Raw genomic sequence first — 16,908 nt, 5'->3', positions numbered from 1 at the left:
TTTTAGTGTTTTAATACATACTTTCAACTTACAGTGCACTTTTTAAGAGCCAGAAAAATTTAAAAATTTAAATTTGTAGGTTAGTGTAAACAAATGTGTTTTGACAAATTGACGTATGACACGATATACTAGACGTCATGTATACTAGTTGACATTAAAATGGGGGCCTCGCTATGAATTGAAAAAAAAGCATAGTTCTAGGAAAATATTCCTAAATAAAAACTAAATAAGAAAAAAGGTTAAAATAATAGCACAACAGAAAAAATTGGATAAAACACACGTCTTATAAGCACTGATCCCTAGAGGCTTATCTTCTATTTCTTATAAAACCTAATACAGAGGAACCTCGATTAACCGGGGTAATGAAAGGGAAGGATCGCACGGATAAGTAAAAAACACGATTAATTGAAACAACATTTTTTATCGAATTACATACTACATTAGCGTAGGTATATCTATCTATGTCTAAGTTTTTGTTTTTTATAATTTAACAATATTTTTTGTACGTCTGTTCTAATTTTTTCTAAACTGAGGATGCCATGAAAACCAAAATTTTTTTTGTTTACTGAAGTTCAGAAGATCATTGACTGCTTCCATTACTTGATATGGCCGATTTTTTTTTCTTTGTGTCAAAAATTTTATCGTCCAAGTTGGATTAAGTGAGCACGGTTAATCAAGACACCGTTAATCGAGGTTCCACTGTATATTATTTGTACATGTTAAATAAAAAAAAAGATTATGAGTGCAGTTAGTAGATCGCTTCCTTGCAATAGCATTGCAATTGGGGCTATAACATAAACTTTAAGAGATAATTTGGAAAATTAACGATGTCTAAATGTTTGCACGTGCTTCCCCTTGTTGGTCGCTTTACTACCGACGTATATTACCAACTGACACTTAAAAAAGCCATTCAAGCAAAAATGTGTACAGGATTAATACCTTTAGACTCATAAATATCTCTTGTAGATTTAACGGCCTGATTTCAAGTTCACTTGTGTCCCTGCAAATCGAACTTGAAATCCCGGTTTTATAAAACGAATGGCTACAAGCAATAAAAGAAAAAGCTGAAATTGTGAATAAAGAGGTCTTATTTTGTCAATTCGAATTAAAAAAATTATCAAATTGTGAATAAAGCATTTATAAATTATAGATAATTAATTAGGGTGCGTAATCTGGGTGGCCACAAATTAACTTTGGTAACAGAAGTAATTAAATTTTGCGACAACATACAAGGGTTTGTTTACTAACTTCATCTATTTAGTTTTACACTGGCTACTCTATGTTAGACGACAAGATATTTCGTTTTGATAAAGAGTCTCATTACTTGAAACGCCAACGTAAACTTCTTTCTGGAAAATTTCCTCAGAGAAATATGTTCTCTGCTTTCTGCACTTTATGAGTCTAGGTTATAATAATAAGGCAAGCAAACGATACAGTAATATGTAATAAGAATACGAAAATGTTATTAAATTTTACTGTTTTGGTATCATTTTTGGAAACAGCAAAGTTTTACGTGGATGCTATATTACATATACAAGTGGCCCTCTCCCAACAATCAGTAGCGAAAACTTTTCTTAAAAAAGTTAATTATATTTATTTTAATTTAAATTGTTCAAATTCAACGGTCTAGCAGGTCCAGTTGCTAAAAAAAGAGCTAAATCTAAGCAAACATTGCCAAAAGCTAGAAAATCATCTACGACTATACAATCAAACACAATTTTAGACACCCCGGAAATTTGTTTAAATCTGTTGTTTTTGACGTTTCTCATTCTGGCTCTATTATGGTTTAATATTTCGATCTTTTGGAAACCGTTAGAATGTGTAGAAATTCAAACTTGTCAAAGAGCAAGATCAGCAGGGGTGCATAAAATCAACACTTTCATCACAAAATCATTTCAAGAAAATAATTTTTTTAAATAGGAAAATCGACTTATTCTTTTAAATGACAATAAAGATCCAGCTAATTTTGGTAGGTGAATACAATTTTTAACGCTTAATGTGATTAGGTGGCCAAAATTCCATCTTTAACTTTGAAATAGTTTAATTAATGTCAAATTAAGCTACGTCTTTAACTTTAAAATTTCTTAGTTTTTATTTTACATTACTTATAGTGTTTAAAATTTTAGGAAAAAAAGCGTTTTTATCAAAATTTTCAAACTCATGTGATATTTGGAAACTACGTTTACACCAAATTGTCACAAGTCACTCAAATCATACTAATGAAAGTTAATTTGAAGGTTAATTTTGATTAAGCTGGCGGTGGTTTACGTTTTGAACACTAAAAACTGTCAATCAACACCAAAAAACCAAGAGAGACCCTAAAAAATCTTTTGTTGTCATCTGAAGCGAATAAAAGAATAAATGACAGTTTGACACAATTTGTTTTTTTTTTTAAATAAAGACAATTTTAGAGATGACCGGACTTTGGTAAACAATTATCGCTTTTTTTAAACTTGCAAGTAATTGTTAATTTTAATGTTAATTCAATGGGCCAATTGCGGCCTGAGTGCAGTGAACACATCACTCCTCCCCTTAATACCATAATTTTAAATTATACAGGATATTTTAAATGTATGTATAAAAAGTGTAGTAATTCCTTGTCACTAATTGAGCCTATTAAGTGAAAAAAAATAAGTACCCAAGTCTTTCAAATTTCAAATTTCAATAAATTTGTTTGTGCGCCACTGATTTAAAAGTGAACATAAAATCGAGTTGCTGAATGCTTAGGAAACAAGTCATTCCAGGTGTGCTTTTAATCAGTGGTGTAGAAAGTTCGTGGATTGTAGTTAATTTTACCTTGTCATTTTGGATTTAAAAATTGTTTTTTCATACTTTATACTCCTTCTAGAATAGCGCAGAACTGTTTTGTTTATGCATTTCAAGAACACCTGTATAATAATTAAAGTTACTGAATTTTTGAACATGTCCAGGATGGAAATAGGGGCAAAATTGTGCGCTTCGGCAAAGAAAGCAAGGGCTACAGTTGCTACTGATCTTGAAAAATAAAGAGAATGCGTATATATATATATATATATATAACAGAGTTGCAGGCAAAGAAGTGCTAAATCAGTTGTGGATCACTCTCTATATGCTACGCTTTCATCACAACCCGGTTGACGTATAATCGAAACTTGACCAGAAATACTACAAAAACTTTACTTTGTGCTCTGTTTGTGTTACACTTTGTAATTTTATGCCGTCACTGATTTCATTTATTCATCATTAATTTCAGGATAGCCATTTGTGTTTAGGTACAGACAATAATTATTATTAACCTTTCTATGATTTATAGCAGAATGTTATGACGTTTTGACAATAAAACACAATACAAACTATTCAAAATTGGAAGTTTTGGTATTGTTTTTCTCCGTAAAATTAACTGAAGTTCCATTTTTTTTAAATGCTGTTTAATCTAACTTCATTGATTCATATTTTTTGAAATATACATTTAACCACAATATCAGACACCGCTAAGGATAACGATTTTGCAAAAAAAAAAAATCAAAATTCGATGCTAATGGGACTGAACTTAAACACTGTTTCTCAAAAACCGTTCAAACAAAAACGTTCGCACTTATCGGATTTGATTAACTTTCACTGAATTACCGATTTTAAATACAGAACACATTTCAAAAATTAGGTATTGCGAAAATAGTTATTTGTGTATCAAGGTTAAAAAGTGTTTTTTTTGGCCTAGTGTTTTTTTAATAGCCGAGACCAGAAGAAAGACGAGGGCAAAATGGCACTTTTTGGCCGTGATACACACAAGATTTTTTAGGCGACATCATTATATTTACAAGTTAATTAATTTTTATTTATGATTTATTGATTTAATCAATTATAACAACTGAATAATTGTAAATATTTATAAATCCTTCAGAAAAGTTCATATTTTCCTTATTTACATTTGCAGTTTCAGCACGTGTAGCTTCACAATTTGTATGAATTAGGTTTAATGTGTTTTTTAATGTTGTTGCAGGAGCACTGCTAGACATGTTCATTATCAATAATTCAACACGTCTTTGTTGCACTTTATAGCAGTTTGTCGATTTGATTTTACCCAAATAATTATAAAATTGAGGGTAATATCGGTATCTTGACGTAATATGCAAAACTATGGATCGATGGCGCCACCATAGATCGGCCGAAAATGTTTGCGGCCAGAAAAGACTCACTTTTAGGCTGCTTTTAAGGCCTAAAAATTTCATTTTCAGTTTAAGTCACCTAAAAATTACATTTTCAGTTGAAGTCGCCTAAAAATTAATTTGTTTGAAATAAATAGGGGCATCAAAAGGGCCAATCTTTATCTCGATAAATAATAAAAACGTTACTTGAAGTTATGTATTAAGAAAAATGACCAAAGGCCATTGACTATCCACAATGTCAATACGCGTAAATTCAGTTTCACCCGTAAACAAAACACTTTTTATAACTCTAGGTTTATCACAACACTTTTGAATAAACCACTGGCAAAGAATAAAAAATCTAACTCAAAATAATCCAAATTTAAATAATTTAGCACTGTAATAAAAGTAACATTTTTTTTAAATTTAATACATTTTGAATTTAAAATTTTGCCGATAACTGAAAATTTCGAAAATGTTCGTTTCTTGTTCTAAAATTTTGAAATTTAGTACACTCAATGAACGCTCTTGAAGTAACACGTTCTATTAATTTAAATGGATGCACATAATAAATGTTATTGTTTATTTATGGCTAAACTGACGAAAACTTTGATTAGTGGCGCACACGATTTCGGCAGAAAATTTACCTAAATAATTTTTTTTTTCAGAAACGGTGACGTTTTGAAACGCCAATTTTGGCCATTATATCAAACCGTGTTGTCTGATATTTGGGTTAAAATTTTTGCAAGTACTTTATTTGAATTCACCCTGAGAATCCCAGACCGACATAATGGCTTTAGCCGATTTAATATCATAAAAAATACGAATTTTTCCGTTTGTAACTGTGTTATGTTACAGTAAAAAAACCTATTAAAACAACACAATTAATAATCACAGTCTGTAACCAACTTGTTTGTTAAATTAATTACTAATAATAAGAACGAACAAGACATCGATTCTAAGATTATACGCAAATTGGCGCCACGAAGCTGTTCTTTGACACCCTTAAACATTCCCTCTCAGAATTTTCATTTGATTGATTTGATTTGATTGGTCTTGAACAAATAACTCACAATACCACTCAACAATTTCTCCAGAACGGCCAAACAAAAAGCATTCAAGCAGATAGAGAAAGTGCTCGAACCATAAAATCGAATGGTTGAAGAAGATGTAACTGTTTACATTGAGTTTTTGCGTAATTCCCGTTGACATTTGAACGATCCTTTATCCCGATTTATGAATAATGATGTCACACAAACTTGAAAATCAGATTTTTAAAAGGTTATTTAAACAATGGTAACGTTTTATTACAATTGCATTATACACATGTCGGTCAATGAAATGAGGGTTTAGTGGGAGATGTGATGAATACACATACAGAGCGGTCCAATAATTTTACGACGCAGGCAAACATGAAATGCAACCCAACATACAGTTTACATAAGTAACTTAAAATTTATGTGTACATTTAGTTATTTACAGTTCAAGCGCCAAAAAGACATAGTGAAACGAGCGCTTATGCGGCTCGAAGGCGTGAGCGAGCTTTTCGCGAAATTACTGTACATGATTTTTATACTGCTTTTTTTATAATGATTACCTTTTTTATAAAAAATATTTTAGGAGTGTTATCAAATGCTTGTTGGTATTAACTTTGTCACTAAAAAAAAACAATCATTTGAACAGCTCAGATGAAACTTTGAAGTAAATTGTTATTATAAATATGTATTTTGAAAGTTAGGTACAATGAAAGTTTGAATATTCCACAAATGCAAATATGAATATTTTGCTCTTTCGATAACCACACAATTAAAGAACGTGTTTATGTGTGTAAATGTTTGTTATTTATTTTCAAACATAACGCAAGTGGTTCGCTTTCTATCAATAATGTTTATATGTAGTTCGAAACACAAGCAATTAAATTGTTCCAAAAACAACAACAGGTTTGAATCACAAATATCACCGATGTTAATGGCTCCGACGGCGTCGCGTCGGTTAGACTCACTCCTCTGTAATTAGCTAAATAATCCAACAAAGATGATGTTGAAAAATTGAAATATTTGTCTGTCTACAGTAATAATTCCAGGCGAACAAATTACACATTCAACGCAACGAAAACGACTCGGAATGAAAAAATCTAATACAGATTTGCAAAACACATTTTAAGCTATTAGCAACAAAGAAACGCACTAACAAAGAAGCCAGACAACAGGGATCTCAAGTAACCTATCATAAACAAAGAATAATCAAAGAAAATGCTTACGACAGCAAAAAAAGAACAATGGGAAAAATATATGCGACACTGGACTTCGAATTCGTGATAATAGTGATAGAGCCATTCAATAGGATTTGGATTGTTATTATTTTCAGTATCACAAACAAGAAAGACGCACGCCACTGGATGTTTTTTTAGTATAACCCAAGTTAATTTATGCGCGTGGTATAATAACAAATTCAAGCTTAACTACTTAACTGTATCATCATCAAGTACAATATTTAAAATAAAAACATGTAAATATTTTTACGTTAAATAAATCCGGAAAAGTCAATGTATAAACCACTAATGAAATAAAACACCGCAAAAAATAATTTCATTCTGTAAATGGGATCCAATTCGATTAAAATAGCGAATTATCTTATTAGAAATGAGTAGCTGGTGAAATAATTAGACTACAAAAGATTTGTGAAGTGTAAAATTAATTAAAATGTCACGGTTTAATTAGATTACTAATAATTGAAATCACAAGAACAAAGCGATATCAGGTGAAATGTTTAATGTCTTTTGATAATGATAATTTAGAACGAGTTATTAAATTGGTTTTAATCGTTATTTATTGTATAAGCGTTTTAGACAACGTTCTATCCACACCTGAATGATTAATATCATATTATATGTATACAGTATTTCCCCGGATTGAGTTCACAAGAGCAAAAAAAACATTATTTTTCATTTTACAAAAAAATGACAAAAGAATAATATTTTTTGCTTTATTTAAAATAAATAAATTTTTAATTAAAACGGTTATATTTAAGCTGTGTTCTTAAAATCGAAAAAAAACAAAAAATAACGAAGAACTTTTTTATTTTTAATTTTGCAAAAAATGTCAAAGGAATGAAATTTGTTCCTTAACTCAAACCAATTTCCACTATTTGATTGACCCATTACCTATTTTAGCACATAGTTCAATTCTAACTCGTAATTCTTTAAGACTGTTTCGTCAATTATTGTTAAGAATGCAATTGCATTTTTTTTCAATTTTTTAATACTTACACATTAATGGGTAAATTTTTCTCTAGTCTTTAACGCACTATTTGATATTGTGAATCCACAGCCTGCTATTATTTAAATACGATTACAAAATTTAATAAATCAAAATAAAAATGAAAAAATTAATTTTAAGAGTACAAACTAATAGTTTTGAAATTTTAATTGCAGATTTATCTGTTTTGAAATAAGCAAAAAATGTTATTCCTTTGTCATTTTTTTGTAAAATGGATAATAAACTTTTTTTCCCCTCTTGCGAACTCAATCCTGGGACATACTGTATACAGGCTGGGCCAACAAAAACGAAACAGAGGTCTTTTAGGGCATTTACCCGTAAATTTTCAAAAAAACGCTGAGACAGGGCAATTTTGGTTGGGAGGGGGACATACAACATACGTAATTCCATCTTTCTACAGTCAACCCCCTTTGAGGATTTGAGAGGTAAATCCCTCTAATTTTTAAAGATAGCTATAGAACATGGTACTTTTTTAAAAAGGCCCGTTGAAAAGCTTTACGGTCGTGCACGCATTTTTTTTGTTTCTGACCCCTATAAAAATTATTAGAACTACACAGTTTCGATCAATCAACGTATCTGCATAACAAAGCATTAAAATAAGACTAAAATACGTAAATTTCATTAAAAAAAAAACAAACTTTTGATAGACCCCATCTAAGAGGTTGAAATCACCTTAAAAATTGAAAAATACAAGAATAATAACAAGAAGGACAAAACAGAGTCAATATTGTGGTACAAATCAACTTTTTCTTCATACAAAAACCATTTTTCTTATGGTTTCAGTAAATAGTATGAATTTGCATTTCGAAGTAGTAGCTGCTTTACGTGTTTCGTTCATTTTACTGATTTTTTCTTTCTTTTTTTAAAAAAGTATAGGATATTGCTTTTTTTAAAGAGCTTTTAAAAAGCTTTATGGTAATTCATGCATTCATTTGATTTAATTTAATTAAAAAACACTAGTTTAAAAAAAATAGTGAAAGTGTTCCCCTCTAACAGTCATACAATCATACAAATATTTTTTGTTACCGTCCTGTACATTTTAAAGTATTTTAGGAGTTATTCGTCGACATTTATTTATTAATAATTTCTAGTTGTTTTTATAGGGGCTAAAAATAAAAAAAAATTGTCTAACACCCCAAAGCTCTTCAATAGACCTTTCAAAAAAGATGCCATGTCCTATTTCTTTAAAAATTAATAGAAATAATTTCCCCCCTCAGAGAGAGTTGAATGTAAAAAGATATAATTACTTGTATTGTATGTCCCTCTTCCAACTAAAATTTACCTGTCTCAGCTTTTTTTGAAAATTTAAGAATAAGTGTCTCAAAACGCCTTTGTTTCGTTTTCGTTGGCCCACTCTGTATATTGTAAATAGATGAACTTCAAGCTGAAATTATTCGAAATAGAAAGTGACACTTAAATATCACACAAAATGTGTCTTTAGTTTTGTAACAGTGAAATAATAGTAGATTTTGTTATACGACAGAAAAGTGGTTTGGTTTTTGTCGAGCAATTAAATGTAGTAGCGAGGCAAAGCGTAGCGTAGCCGAGCGTATGCAAAATTGCGAGACAGCAAAGCCACTTTTCGGCCAAATAACAAATACTACTTTTTCTCCAAACGTTAGATTCAGTTCCACGACCGACAATGAGTGAACGCAAATTGAACTATAAACATGGATGGCTATGCATGTAGTTGTCATTGATATTTAGTGTGAAAAATATTGGTTTCAAAGGGTTTCAAAATTAAGATCGTGCAAGTCCAAGTGCAAAATGTAAGTCTCAAATAGTACCCGTCACACAAAGTACTTTTTCTGCCTAGGCAGCAAAAGTGTTTCCATGTCAACGAGCGCTTTTCATTACTTATAACAAAATTGCCTACTTTACTGTCTAAAAACGACTAAAAAATAGTAACTTTTTGTGACGTTTGGAGAAAAATTTACTTGAATCCACTAGTAAAAAAAATATTAATTAAAACCGAGGCTAAAACAGTTCAGTGTAAGAAAAGGTCCAACTAAAAGTTAATTTAAAAAATCAAATTATCTGAATGTATTGTTTATCTGTTCGGCTTGATGGGACTTTTTAATGGAATACATGTTAGATAACCCGCCATTTTTGATACACCCTGTTTAATAATAATATCAAGGATCATTACGCAAAACTACTCTCATGTGTCATTTTAAATGTATTTAAAAAAACCTTTTTCGTCGACTATTTATTCAGTTATGAGGGTCATTAATGCACGATTTTTATGTACTACTGGAAACCACAAGCCAATTTGTGTGCTGCGCAGACCCGTAGAGATTTGAAAAAACGCAATTTGAGAGGTACTTGAACCTTAAACTCAATGTGAGATTTAAATTTTTATTTTTTTAATGAAATACATGATAGAAAATTAATTAATTAAATACTGTTTTCTTTAATTTTCTCAAATTGTATTCGATGGAAAGGTTTGTATATAATTAAGATGTTTGTCAATGGGCGCTTAATAGTCTTAGGGGTCAATTTCAAGTCGTTTGCGACGTCGCTGTTTAGCGACGTTGCTAAAGCAGCTGTAATGTGATTGACGTTGCTACGTCGCAAACACCTTTAGCCTTTAGCGACGTCGCTAAATAACTTGAAATTGACCCCTTAACTTATTAACATCTCGATTATTAATTGTCTTTATTAACCAACTTGTTCGTTAATAGTATATTGTATAACAAGTGTTAAAAATGGAAGATTTCACACGAGTTTTGCAGAACTGTTGGCTTAAGCAAACGAGTGTAAAATCGATTGCGCAAACGAGTGTGTTAAGCAAACGAGTGTGTTGTACACGATGTTTTTGAGACGACCACAAAAATCGCAGAGTTAATATATATTTTTTTAATTAAAGTTTATGGTTTACGCTCTTCCACTTGCTTACAATGGTGCAAAAACACGTCAAGTTATCTCTGGTCAAGTTAAAACTTAAAATGTCATTCGGCAGAGCACCTAGCCGCGGACAAAATAATTATGCCGTTGCGCCGAAAGTTAGATACCGATAATGACCGATCTGTGTCAACCTGTATGCAATATAAAAACACACAGCTGTCGGCCAATCAGAGATCTCAAATTTTTCATTGCACACGGGTATGCGCTTCGTTCGTCTTTGCGCTGAAATTGTTTGCAATTTTAAATTTTCACTACGAGAAATCTGTATGAAATGTGGCGTATTTTATAGTGGTCGTTGGAAAAAAAACTATTCACTACAATCGCTTTTCTAATGATTTTTGTTCAAAAAGATAAAATTTTAATAGACTTTATTTATTTACAATCGTGTAGCCCTTTTTCGAACCGATTTTAGTACAAAAAGTAGCTGTCAAATTTTATTTATTTTGAGATTTGATGACTGATATTTTCGAATTATTTTTTTTATAAATAAGAAATTGCAGCTAAAACATTGTAAGATACACCTTTAAAAAGCCTCTTCATGCTATTCGTGATTTATAATATACTCTACTTTTAACCTTGTATTCTAAATTGTAACTATTTTTTGATATTAATCGTTGAAGATTTCTAAATACATACAGCCGCGGACAAAAAATCTTAGACGTCAATGTCATCTAATTGTCGCATGGTGTAAAACTACTAATAAGGCCCTCTCAGAACACAATACGTTTTTAATGATTTAAGCCTAAATTGCAAGGTAACTTTTGAAAAGATAAAATTTTTAAAGAATTTGCCCGGGTTTTCAAAATCACCCTTTTTTAAAATACTCAAAACTTTAAGAAATATATCTTGTTTTTTAAAATTCATCTTTTCACCCTGTTTTTTCTGTTGGGCTACTTCAGCACAAAAATGAATACTGTTTTGCTCAAGCAAAGTAGGTAATGTTTTATTCGCCCAGTTTTTAACGGTATATAAAAAATCAAATTTTATAATACTGTTTTTTATTTGCAGACTGAATTGTCAGCCAATGTATTAAACATACTATCTGTTCATAAATTAAAAAAACACCACCTGTTGATTTGTGTTAAAAAAGCAAAAAAGGCTCCTAAAAAATTTGTTTAACTATGTCAAGTAGCTAATAAACTGTACTGTCAAATTTGAAGTTTAACAATTAATTTATAAAATTTGTTTGATTTTAACAAATTTGAGTCTGAATCGCAAAAATCTTTCAGTATAGCGCTTTCTGAATAGTGAATTGTTTTCATTACTAAGCGAGTTGTTAGTGAGCGTTTGTAAAATAAAACCTAGAACTAAGCAAATTGGCACCAGATTAACTCAGAGGCTTTGTAGTCAAAATTTATTAATGAACAATACCAAATATGTCAGTACATTTGAAGTTACCAGTAATACAGGTTCGTACTAAAATAACTCTCTGATGGTTTAATTTAGCATTTATTGTTCCATTAAAAAAAATTCTTCCGTCATTCAAATAAACAAATTTTGACAGATATTTTCCCACTAAAAATCTAACTATACAGTGTTGCCGGTTGAATTTTTCAACCACGTTGTCAGTTCTCCGGTTTTTTAATTTATGAAGAGACAGTAGATATATTATACAAATTTTTATACATATAATGGTAAAAATGAATTGGTTATATCGTTTCCGACAAGACAATGTTGACAGGTCTGTGCGGATATATTCATTCAAAAACATCAACCATTCATCAAAATTGACATTTAGAATAGATGAGAAATAAACTATTGTCGAGACTTACGGTTTCTTCCTAATGATGAAAGGTCATAGGAAAAACAGTGTACATAACTCGTCGGAAAGTGCCATTCTTGCACTCGTGTAATATCTGCACTCGGCTGGCGCCTCGTGCATCTACATTCACACTCGTGCGAAATTGGTCACTTTTCGCACTTGTTATATAAATATCTATTTAAAGCTTCAAATCAGAAAAATTATATAAGAATCAAGTTGAAAAAGTCATGGTTGGTTTATATAGTGACTTTTAAACTATATTGTAATCCACGTCAAAAATTAATCTGTTGAACTACTAATTAATTGAACGTTATCTTAACTATCACTACTGGGCACCATGTAGATACATGTACAATAATTATAATTATCATTATGCCTACTTTGAAAGTCTGTTCTATACAGCTTAATTTTTTTAAAAATATTAAGACCACCACCACGCTATTTTAGTCAAAGCAAGTCTTGTGCTCTCTATTTAATAAAATTCTATTTTAATATTTTTTGCAACGGCTTTTATCATTTTTATCAATATTTATGAGGAAATTAACACGGCATTGAATGTTTTTATCACTTTTATCGACATTTGGGCTTGAATTAAGGGGACACTGCAGTGTTCCTCTCACTGACGGATTGAAATGTGAAACGTGAAATTACACAACTGTTGCCGCGATCTGATTTGTTTGGACGCTCACGTTATTTTTGTATATAATTAGTAATATAATGTGAACATTGTTTAACTGCGAAATAATAGTTTACTTAAATAGGAGACATAGTACGAGTGGATAATAATACATACGAAGATTTTGTAACCCTTGAAAAAAAATTATATTATTATTATTTATTCGAGTTTGTAATTTTCAGTGCAGATTAGTTTGAATTTTATTATAATCATTATGTTTTGCTTATTAAAATTACAATTTTTTCTTTTTTTTCCCAAACACCAAATGTTTACAAAAAATGCTGACGCGCGTTTCGATTGAACTTAATCATCGCTCTGATGATGATAGCATTGCTATCGAAACGCGCGTCAGCATTTTTTGTAAAAATTTGGTGTTTGGGAAAAAATTGTAATTTTAATAATTTGTCAACACCAAGAATTGATCCAATAAATTTTCTTTGGAGGATTATGTTTTGCAATTACCGTAACACTTAACACTTGCTTGTGAAGCTATCTAATATTAAAAAAAAATGAACGTTTCCACAACAGATAAGTAATAAATCAGTTACATAAAAAATGACGTATAGAGAACATTAATAAATGACAAGTTCAGAAACTGAGAAACGGCAAAATTGGAAAATTAATAGAAATAAATTACCTAACACTAATGTGAATTCGATCGTCTAGGAAAATGGCAATAAAATAGAAAATAAAAGTACTGAGGAATTTCAGTTTAATAAAAATCTAAAAATGTGCTATACATTTTATTTAAAAATATTCGTTTCGCTATAGATTCACATTGCGACTTAACCAAATATGAATGTTGAAATATGTATCTCAAAAAACTTGAAAAGTAAAACAATGACCATTCGTAAACTTAATTTTCCACCTCGTCTGTAACGAAGTCATCCATAAGAAAAAGTGTCATTTTCTCTAACAGACGCTGCAGTCTTACAGAAGTTTCAAGAAAAATAACTTTCCGTGTCAGCACATCGAGAAACAGAAAAAACACATTAGTCTCCCTTTTCTGATTATATTTGAAAAATTAATATGCACGTGAAATTAATAAAGTTTAATTTTTATGTGTATTTTTGTTGATAAGATATCTTATTAATCAAAAATACGTTAGTCTCCTTTGTCATATTCTATTTTATACATTAAAATACACATGAAATTAATAAAGTTTAATTTTTATATTTTTGTTGATAAGATATGTTATCAATCATTGCTACTTTATGTTGTAGCGTGAATCTAAAACTTGACAAAGCAAACAAAAATTTTGTAGCTTTTAATTCTGATATGAGTGTGAAAAATGGTTTTCATTTAAATGCTAATTGGTAATATCGCGTGAATAGTTCACGCTTGAAATCTTTGTGTGATGTTTCATGTACTTAACGCACTTTTGTTCCTGTTCATATCATAATGAACACGATTGCTACTGACAGCAGTATTTGCGGTATCGACTAGCTATCATTCATCAATCATTCTGATTATAAAAATATTAGGTAACTATTATAATAATTCGCACAAATTTGGATTTCACGAAAAACAAGAATGTATCTTTCTAATTACACTATTTTTGCGCTAACATCATTTTTATTTATTTAATAAAACTACTTTTGATTATCACTATAATCAGTTTAAATTAAAATAAAAACATCAAAACTTACCTTAAATCATAGAGTTAGATTACTTTATAAATAGAAAGTTTTACAACACATTGCCGATCAACAGGTATTTAGACATTAACGAAGCACCCTCTTTTTCCTCCTCCAGGAGCGGATTCTGCGAAAATACTGACTATACGGCGTCGCGACGGTTATTATAAATGCTATTGGCGCGCATGTGCTAATTTTTCTTTTTAGTTTCGCACGATGACAATTAAGTGGACGATCTTAATTAATGCAGTGCTCATCTGGTACTCGGAAATAAATACAATAGGACTTAGTTTGCAAATGCCATTTTTCTGAAGATAGAGTTGACGTTCGCTATGGGGAAAAATCAATACACGCTACACACGATTTTGTAGCAATAATTCAGACTAAGTTTCTATATTACGGCATTATTATGACGTTACCTGTTTATCATATTAGAACAACCTTCATTCTAAATAGTTATTTACAGTACAAGCGTCAAAAAGACCTTCGAGCGAGCTTTCGCTATTAGCTTTTTGCTAGAGGACTGTACATAATTTTTAATACTGATTTTTTTATGAATATTGATTTTACAAAAAATCTGTTTTACTAAAGTGCGATTACAAATTTCATCTCTAAATATTCCCTAATATGTAAGTTAAAACACACACATAAAACCATTATATAAAAAATATTGATCAACGTCATTAGGATGTTAGGACATCAATTAGATTCTTATTATTAATATTTTTATATCGTTTTTATTCTGTTGTCTACAAAAATATACATGTACAGGTGTCCCAGAACGCTCGCACTTTCTTTTAATGGGGAATTCTTCATAAAAATCTGAGTTCATTGTCGTTTGCGGTTCAAAAGCAATTGTCATCAATCTTACTAGAATTAAAACTATTTTTAAGAATTATTAAAAATTTCGTTATCACATCTTTTACTTCACATTTTTGTATCATTTTCATGCTTTTGGCAATAAAGGAAACAACAGGTTAAGTTTGTCACCGATTTCCTAAATTTGATTTTTGAGTTTACATCACCTATAAAACCTAGTTTTTTGAGTTTACATCACATATAGTTAGCACTAGATTAAAACTGATTACGTCAATTTGAAGCGATCCGTTTTCCCTACATGCACAAAAAAAATATTTTTTATAGCTGCATAATTAATAGCGATTTTAGGCTAGGACACTAGTGTTGGCGGATCTTGTACAGTACTCTCGCGAAAAGCTCATAGCGATAACTCGCTCATTCCATTACGTGGTCTTTTCGGCGCTTGTACTGTAATTAACTATAATTTAGGAACTTTCATTCTAGCTCTAAAACACCTAAGTCGGGGTAGAATGAGAAGACACTACAAATCGTTTAAGAATGACACGATTTTTGGTGTCAAAATAAAAAGTCACTTAAACATTTTTTGAGAATAAGGTTACGTGTCAACTTAAATTTAACTTGACTTTTAAAGAAAAATTCTAAATAAATGTAGTAAAATAGACAATAATATCTAAAGCTCGATTAAAAATTGTAAGTTGCCTGTGAAAATTGTGTATTGGGTTGCGTTTAACGTTCGTTAGAGTCGTCAAGTTATATGAATCACCTCGTATTTAATTAAAATGATTAATAATTTTTTGTAAGAAAAAAGATGCGCATCTTAAAATAATCTGTTTTTCGTTAAATAAATCAGTCTGTTACTGCTCATAAAAGCTTTCATTTCGTTTTGTATGCAAATTCCTGTTTGGCTAACATTCAGTTTTTCCAACACTTTCATATAACACGAAACATTAATATGATCCCATTTCTAATAGAGTAGTTTTTTATGTAGCTGTGATCTACACGTGGTTTCTTTGTTTTTTTAGTAGTTTCTTACATCTAGTCTCCTAATATTCTTTGTTTTTTAATAAAACTTCTGAATCCTATAAGCTGCTTATTCTTTTTAAAGTTTTCCTCCGTCATGCATAGCAACTTTATTCCTTCCCATTTCTTTTTAAAGGTTTTTTCCACGATTTCGTGCTATTTTTCACGATGATTTCAGAATTATATACAAAATGGCCAAGCCAGTTCGGTGTCGCAAACGACACTTTTTACTTAACAATAGTTATTTGTTTCACTAGGCTAGAAAATGGTCTTTTGGAAATGCAAGGAAAGTATTAAAATCCGAGCCCGAAGGGCGAGGATTTCAATTTACCCAGCATTTCCATAACATTTTCTAGCCGTGTAAAACACGAAATTTTGTGCGCCGACAATTATTAATAGGTATTTATTTTGACTTTTGGTTTAAATTTGAAACGTTATTCCCTCATTTAGGGGAATTTCATCAGCTGGAAAATAGGTTGGTAGCACCCCATTCAAATCAAACGATTGCAGATTAATTTAAATTCAAATGTGTTTCAACAAATTTTTGTGGTATCTTTGCTTAATTAATCTACCTTTATTATTTTCTAAGGTCATTGTTCTCCAAATCTGCACACAAATGGACACAATTGACATTTATGCAGCGATGTCAACTTGCAAAATAAAACCAACTATTCGAAATGTCACG

At 30.5% G+C, this 16,908-nt stretch overlaps 1 protein-coding gene across 4 annotated transcripts in view; it reads right to left on the bottom strand.

Moving 5' to 3' along the window:
- LOC148180295 (G protein-coupled receptor dmsr-1) overlaps positions 1-16,908 on the bottom strand; it is an 85,795-nt gene that overhangs the window by 50,295 nt on the left and 18,592 nt on the right. The window contains exon 1 of one of the 4 annotated variants that reach the window (XM_088045406.1): positions 14,397-14,505. The exons of the other annotated variants lie outside the window; for them this stretch is intronic. The gene's annotated coding sequence lies outside the window, so the exon portion shown is untranslated. Of the gene's footprint in view, positions 1-14,396; positions 14,506-16,908 lie in introns of those variants that run through there. 4 annotated transcript variants of the gene reach the window in all.

Source organism: Gnatocerus cornutus, chromosome 1 (genome assembly GCF_029298725.1).
Source record: "Gnatocerus cornutus isolate USDA-ARS CGAHR chromosome 1, icGnaCorn1.1, whole genome shotgun sequence".
In the NCBI taxonomy this organism is placed as follows: domain Eukaryota; kingdom Metazoa; phylum Arthropoda; class Insecta; order Coleoptera; family Tenebrionidae; genus Gnatocerus; species Gnatocerus cornutus.
Note: the sequence above shows the minus strand (reverse complement) of the source record. Positions and strands in the feature narration are given on the sequence as shown.